A 7,472-nucleotide genomic window follows, 5' to 3' on the forward strand; every position below is an offset into this window, starting at 1 on the left:
AGTCTTGGGGAAATACTTTAATGGTCCTTTACCACAGATAGTATGCTAAGCACGGATTCAAAAGAAGTAAAGACGAAAGTGAATGACTTGCAGTGATAGTTGGAGCATAATTTCTGATGCTTTTTAGCTTAAAGATTCACTGTAAGTATATCATAGACACGTGGGTTTATGTGTCATTGTGCAATGTATTGCCATTATTTGTGTACTCATTACCTAGCAATACTGAAAACACAAGACATACACCAGGCCAACGAACACACTGCAGAGAAGTGAATTCTTTTCCAAGTCAAAGGAAGGTCAAATGGAGGAGAACAGGAATGGATGTCATTGGAACCTTGCCATTACAATAACATAAACTTATACCCTTTCAAGCCAGGAGTTGAGAATATGATTGTTTATCTGGCACTGAATGGTTCTTTATTGTGGTCCCAAGGCAGCCATGCTGACTTCTTATGGCCTCCCGCTGGCTCTGTAACTCATCTTGGCTCACACTGAAGCATCAAAGGACATCTCACATCACTGCCCCTGCCCTTCTCCTCCATCACCTGTCACCAAGCCATCTTGTTGGCAAGAGAAGGGTGGGGTGATCAATGCAGAAGACAAATAAAGTTATTCTCCTCAGTGTAGCTGAAAAAGAAGTAGAGTAAGTAGCGTTTTCTGAAGAGTGTCTAGAACTACAATAAGGTTTTTAAAAATCCTAGAAATGTGTCTAGAATTATTAGCATGAACTTACTTTTTTTCTTGGACTGGGCCAGATTTAGTGATTCTAGTAAATACCATATCAGAGAGCATTAGATTTTTGAAATAATCCAAGATTCGAGGAAGGGAAGCAAGTGGTGAGTTATTGGACTGGCGGAGTGGCTCAAGTGGTAGAGCACCTGCCTAGTAAGCATGAGGCCCTGAGTTCAAAAACAGTACCACCAAAAAATTTAAAAAAGAAAGAGATGAGCTATGCTATTGCAAAATATTCCCCATCAGTCTACTTTTAATACATGAAATTGTATCATTAAAACAATCTCTTTTGACATAGTCTACTCAGACTGCTTGTAACAAAATACCATAGGCTGGCTTAATTAAACAACAGAAATTTATTTTTCATAGATCTGGAGTGGAGAAGTCCAAGATGCTACCAAGACGGGTTTCATGCTGAAGCCTCTTCTCTTGGGATTATAGGTGACCAGGCCACTCTCTTGCTGTGTGCTCCCTGAACCCTTGTGAGCTGCTGGTGTCTCTTGCATAAGTATATTAATCCCATCATAACCTCTTCTAACCCTAATTACCCTCCAAAGGCCCCATGACCAGACCACCACATTGGGCATTAGAGCTTCAACATACAATGGAGGGGACACAAACATTCTGTCTTAAGATGCTGTATCCCTAAGTGTCTTTTAAAGCAAAACATCCTAATTCTTTGATGCCTACTTTATAACATTTTTTCCTTTATTTCTTTGTCAGCTATTATCATAGCATAGAGTTAGGAAATGGAGATACAATATATAACCGGCAAAAAGGCATAAAATATCTAGGCTCAGAAGCAAGAAAGAGAAAAGAAAAAATACTATTTAAGAATTGCTGAAAGCCTGGCCCCTGTACATTGTTATAAATCCACTCATTCACTCTATAGTAATTTGTCAAATTCATTAGGGGCAGAGACTGTGCTGAGTGATGAAGGTAAACCATCAGGTATAACACTACCTTCTTAAGAGGCTGAGATCAGAAGGATTGTGGTTCAAGGCCAGCCCAGACAGAGAAGTTCATGAGACTCTGTCAAACCAAAAGCTGAGTGCAGTGGCATGCACTTGTCATCCTAGCTACATGGAAGGCTGAGACTGGGAGGATAGCGGTTCCAGGCAAGTCTGGGCAAAAAGTATGCAAGACCCCATCTCAAAGGAAAAAAAGCTGGGCATGGTGGAAAGCACCTGCCATCCCAGCAATGACAAGAAGCATAAAATTGGAGGATCATGGTCCAAGTTGGCCTGGGCAAAAAGCAAGACCCTATCTCCAAAATAACCAGAGCAAAAAGGCCTGAAGGTGTGGTTCAAGTGGTAAAGAGCCTGCCCAAGCAAGTGCAAAACAAAACTGTGAATTCAAATCCCAGAATCTCTCTCTCTCTCTCTGTACCTAAATGGACTTTACAGATTTCAAGAAAGACAGATCTTTGAAGACAAGATGTGTGTGATGTTAGGGGGTTGCATTGAAACCAAGTTCAAGTTCAGGGTGGCACTGTGAGAGGCCACTAGGAAACTAGAAAATGCTTAATGGGGAGACCACACATAAGTGAACCCTGAATAACAAAGGTATTCAGCAAGTGAATGGGATTGGGAGAGGGTAGTGGGCTGGAGGTAGAGTGAGCCAGACACAAAGGCAAAACACAGAATGCAGAAAGTTCTACACAAGTGATAGGCACCAGCCAGACATGGATGGAACTGCATGCCCTGCTAAGGAGTTTTTGCTAAGGGTTGCAGAGGGCCACAGAGTAACAGAATCAGAGAGAGCTTAAGAGAAAGGGAAGGGACAGAGACCAAGAAGTCTGTTGGGAGATTATTGACAAAGTTTAGGCAAAAAATAGTTAGTGGTGGGTATGCAACAGAAATGGGGATGGAGAAGAAGGGAGCAAGAGGAGTTGTTGAGAATTAAAACTGACAGGACCAGAGATAAATCCAATTACTTATTAAAGTAGAGGAGGGCCTCAGATGGCCCAGTGGCTGTTGGTGACAGGAACTCAGGATAAAGAGCAGGTTCTGTGGGAACACAGTGAGTTTTGTTGGACATGGCGATGGATGAAGGACAGCCACCAGGATCTGCTAGCCAGGAGTTTAGGAGAAAAACTGAGCAGAAGTTCCTTGCCCTGAGGGAAGCCATGGCAGGGTGTGTCTACCAGGGCAAGGACCCTGGTACCTGAATAAACCCTGAATGTACATCTGTCTTTCTGGCTACATAGTGAGTTCCTGAAGGCTCAAATCAACACATTTCATTCTTCAATCTCTTTTAGCATTTTGCATAAAGAAAAATGTTCCACAGTTATAGAAACGACACGAGATATACTAGTAGCACCAGGAAAATAGGCTCCAGCTCTGACATTAAGCCCACCAGACCCGAGCTACGGTAAAGGTGACAGGAAAAGTTTTAGAAACAGAAACATGAAAAAAGTCTCCTGAGTGTGCACGGCTCCTTTCTTTCATTTAATAAACAACTCATCTTCAGAGTAAAATAATATCTCTTAGTGACTCCAAAAATAGTATTTGCCAATAGATTTGAAGTCTTGGTGAGGCCCCTGATGGGGGAAGAAATGTTTGTAGTATTTTTTCCTAAGTAAGTGTGGTCAGAGGGGAAGGGAGGCAGGTAGAGAATCACTCCATAATAGAAATAGCTAGGTGACAAAGCATCCTCCCTGCTTTCTGCTGTATTAGTTAAGCAGCCTTTGTTATTTTTGCTAAGGAAGGTGAGTTAATCACCCAAAATATTATCTGACAGTAATTAACATTCAGAGTGACAAAATAGTCACAAAGCTCTCACAACAAAGAGTTTTGTTTTTCTCTTTTCATACCACTGAAAAGCAGTCACTGACATGTCATATCTGCTTTAACTGCTTCGGGAGTGATTTTTGGCATGAAGTAAGGGGTAAGGAAAAAAGAATTGTCGCAGCTCACTTAAGCAGACCCACAGGTAATTAGCTATGGCCCCACTCCCTGGGCAGTGGTATCCTTCTCTAACAAAGATTCAAATGTTTCAGGGCAACCCCAGTCCAGAAAGGAGAGCAAAGGGTAGAGAACAGCAGTCATTCCCCTTACCTGTCCTGGGCCACAGAATTGAGGAGGGGTAAAAAGGAAGATTGCTAACTGAATTCAGATTGTATATGATAGGGAAATTAACACTAGTTTTAGAAGGTCCAATAAGTACTGCCCCCTCACCAAGGATTTAAAAACAAACTAGCCTACATTTATTTGATGCAAGTTTTAGCATTAATGTCTCTGCCATAAGCACAGAGATTTTGCAGTGTATGGATCATCCAACAGAACCCTGCAAGTATTCCAGGGAGACTGTGTCTGACATGGCACTCACTGAACAACCTCTGCAAGGAAGTTCGTGCCTGCCTTCAGAAAGGGTCCTTGATGCTGAGTCTCCATCTAAACCTGGGCGCCATGGTGAAGCACAACCTTTTGGGTTCAAGGCTGTCTCAGATCCTTCCATTGCTGTGACAAAAATACCTAAGAGAACAACTTAAAGGGAGGAGAGATTTATTTTGGCTCTCAGTTTCATAGGTTTCTGTCCCTGATCACGTGGTTCCATTACATTATTTATTTATTTGTTTTGCACAGTAATGGAGTTTGAACTCAGGGCCTCACACTTTGCTAGGTGGGTGCTCTACCACTTGAGCCACATCTCCATCCCTTTCTGGCTTTAGTTATTTTTTGGATAGGATCTCACTTTTTTTTTACCCAGGGCAAACTTCAAACCACGATCATCCTATCCAAGCCTCCTGCACAGCTGAGAGCACAGGTGCATACCACTATGTTCACCTTGTTTTGCTGAGATGGAGTCAACCTAACTTTTTTTGTTTTTTCTTTTTTGATGCTGGGATTGAACCCAGGGCCTCATGCATGCTAGGCAAGCACTGTACCACCAAGCTATCAACTTTTTACCTAAGCTGGCCTCAAACTACAATCCTCCAGATCTTCACCTTCTGAGTAGCTGAGATTATAGGTATGAGCCACCACACCTGGCATCAATTACTTTTAGGGCCGTGGCAGGCAGAGCATATGAAACAGAGCATGTGGCAAAGGAAGCTGCTCAATTCATGGTAGTTAGGAAGCAGAGAGAGAGAGAAAGGGGCCAGAATCCCAATTCCCCCCGCCAAGGACAACTTTGTCCAAGAAGGCCCCACCTTTTAAAGTTTCCACCTCCTGCCAATAGTGCCATCAGCTAGGGACCAAGGCTTCAACATGAGCTTTTGGGGTAACATTTTGGATCCCCCATGTAGAAGTAAAGCAATATAGCATTTGAGGAAGAGAAGAGTGACTCCTTAGTTTTATTTAAGCATCTAGAAGGATAATGCTACTATTTACTGAAAGAAGGTAAGGTTTTGAGAGGATAAAGAACTGTCAGTCAACCCCATGGGAGGCATCCTGATGACCAATGATGGCAATGACATTCTTCAAGAGATTCAAGTCCAGCATCCAGCAGCTAAATCCATGACTGAAATTAGCCAGACCCAGGATGAAGAGGTTGGAGAGGGGACCACAACAGTAATTAATCTTGCAAGAGAAATGCTGTCTGTAGCTGAGCACTTCCTAGAGCAGCAGATACACCCGATAAAGGTGCATCGGTGCCTACTGCATGGCATTGGATAATATGGTCAGCACTCTAGAGAAAATCAGTATCCCTAATACCTGTGATATGATGCTGAACATCATCAATAGCTCCATTACTACCAAAGTAATAAGCTGATGGTCTGGTTTGGCTTACAACATTGCCCTGGATGCTGTCAAGACTGTACATTTTGAGGAGAATGGCAGGAAGGAAATTGACATCAAGAAATATGGAAGGGTGGAAAAGATACCTGGGGGTATCACTGAAGACTCATGTGTCACATGGAGTCATAGTTAACAAGGATGTGACTCATCCATGAATGTGGCGCTCTATCAAGAACCCTCGTAATGTGCTGCTGGAATCTTCTCTGCAGTAAAAGAAAGGAGAAAGCCAGACTAACATTGAGATTACACAAGAGGAAGACTTCACCTGAATCCTTCAGATGGAAGAAGAATACATCTAACAACTCTGTGATGACATTATCCAACTGAAGCCTGATGTGTTCATCATAGAAAAGGGCATCTCAGATTTAGCAGGCCAATACCACAGCCATCTGAAGAGTCCAGGAGTCAGACAATACTCACAATGCTACAGCCCGTGGAGCCTGGAAAGTCAGCTGACTGGAGGAACTGAGAGAAGATGATGTTGGAATTGGAGAAAGCCTACTGGAAATCAAGAAAATTGGAGATGAGTACTTTACATTCATCACTGAATGCAAAGACCCCAAGGCCTGCACCATTCTCCTTAGGGATGAGCAAAGCATTTTCTCAGAGGTAGAATTCAACCTCCAGGAATTCTGGATCCAGTCATGGCCTTGGATCCAGAAAAATCCAAGGCCATGACTGGTGTGGAACAATTGCCATACAGGGCTATTGACCAGGCTTTAGATGTCATCCCTAAAATCCCTGATCCAGAACTGTGGGACCAAGCACACACAGGAGAACTGTGACACCTGGAATGTAAATGGTGAGACCAGTACTTTGATGGATATGAAAGAACTAGGTACATGGGAGCCATTGTCAAGCTGAAAAGATCAAGACAGCCGTAGAGATGGCAGGTTTGCTGCTATGGATTGATGACATCGTCTCAGACCACAAAAAGAAAGGTGATGACCAGAGCTAGCAAGGTAGGACTCCTGATGATAGCCAGAAATGGGTAGTAGACAAGGCAACTTCAACACAGAGAACCAACAGTTTCCCCCTTTCCTAAGCTAGAGCGCCAGGGACACTGTTTGGAAGGGATTGGGTTGAGGGGCAGCCCATAGTCCCTTTCTGTCCCAGCTCAGTTTGCAAAAGGCACTGGAGTATAATTCTTCTCTGTTGTAAGCTTTCCATTTAGTTTGTTTCTGATGGGAGGAGAAAAAAGAAAGGATTCTGTCAGGGGCAAGTAAAGTTGGGGATTCCTGGTAGATGTGTACAAGTGGAGATGTTGACATGGCCACTGGGTATGCAAGTCCAGAACTCAGGGGAGAGGTCAGGTCTAAAGATAAAAACCTATGAGCATCTTGAGAATCATCCAAGGTGTTGTTGAAAAGGCTGAGTCTGGGGCTCCACCCCCAATGATTCTGTTGCAATAGCTCTGGAGTGGGTGGGATTTGCACTTTTAATGAGTAATTCAACTAGATGTTGTGTAAAATATGATACTCTACCATTCTGCTCTCTTTGGTTACATTAATCTGTTAAATAGCTCTTTTGCCATTTAGCTATATATTTTTCACATATTTTCTATCTTTTTATATAAATACATAATATTTGCATCCTCTATAGTGCATATCTTGTTAGTATTATGTATGTGACTAATATTAAGTTATTACATTAATTTTACCATATTACCAAAATATATAACAAATTTTATGTTATTTGTTAAATGATAAAGTACATGATATGATTGTATGTTTTAATTTAATGATATAACTATATATAAATATACTTTCCATCTTAGTTACAAAATGGGAAATATCAAATGCCTTTAATGATAATAGGTATACTTTATCCCCAGAAATTCCTCATCTATTTAAAAGAGAAAGGGAAGAAAGAGAGGATGGAGAGAAGAGTTGTTTATATTGAAATGAATTATTCTTATGAATCCACATAGTTCCTGAGCAAACAAAACTTTTCTTCTAGGGGCTCACACACCATGCTACAATCTATTCCTAAATTAGA

At 41.9% G+C, this 7,472-nt stretch overlaps 1 pseudogene; it reads left to right on the forward strand.

Moving 5' to 3' along the window:
• Positions 1-2,770: 2,770 nt before the first annotated feature.
• Positions 2,771-6,432, forward strand: LOC109676546 (T-complex protein 1 subunit gamma-like; annotated as a pseudogene).
• Positions 6,433-7,472: the final 1,040 nt, after the last annotated feature.

Source organism: Castor canadensis, chromosome 4 (genome assembly GCF_047511655.1).
Source record: "Castor canadensis chromosome 4, mCasCan1.hap1v2, whole genome shotgun sequence".
NCBI lineage: Eukaryota > Metazoa > Chordata > Mammalia > Rodentia > Castoridae > Castor > Castor canadensis.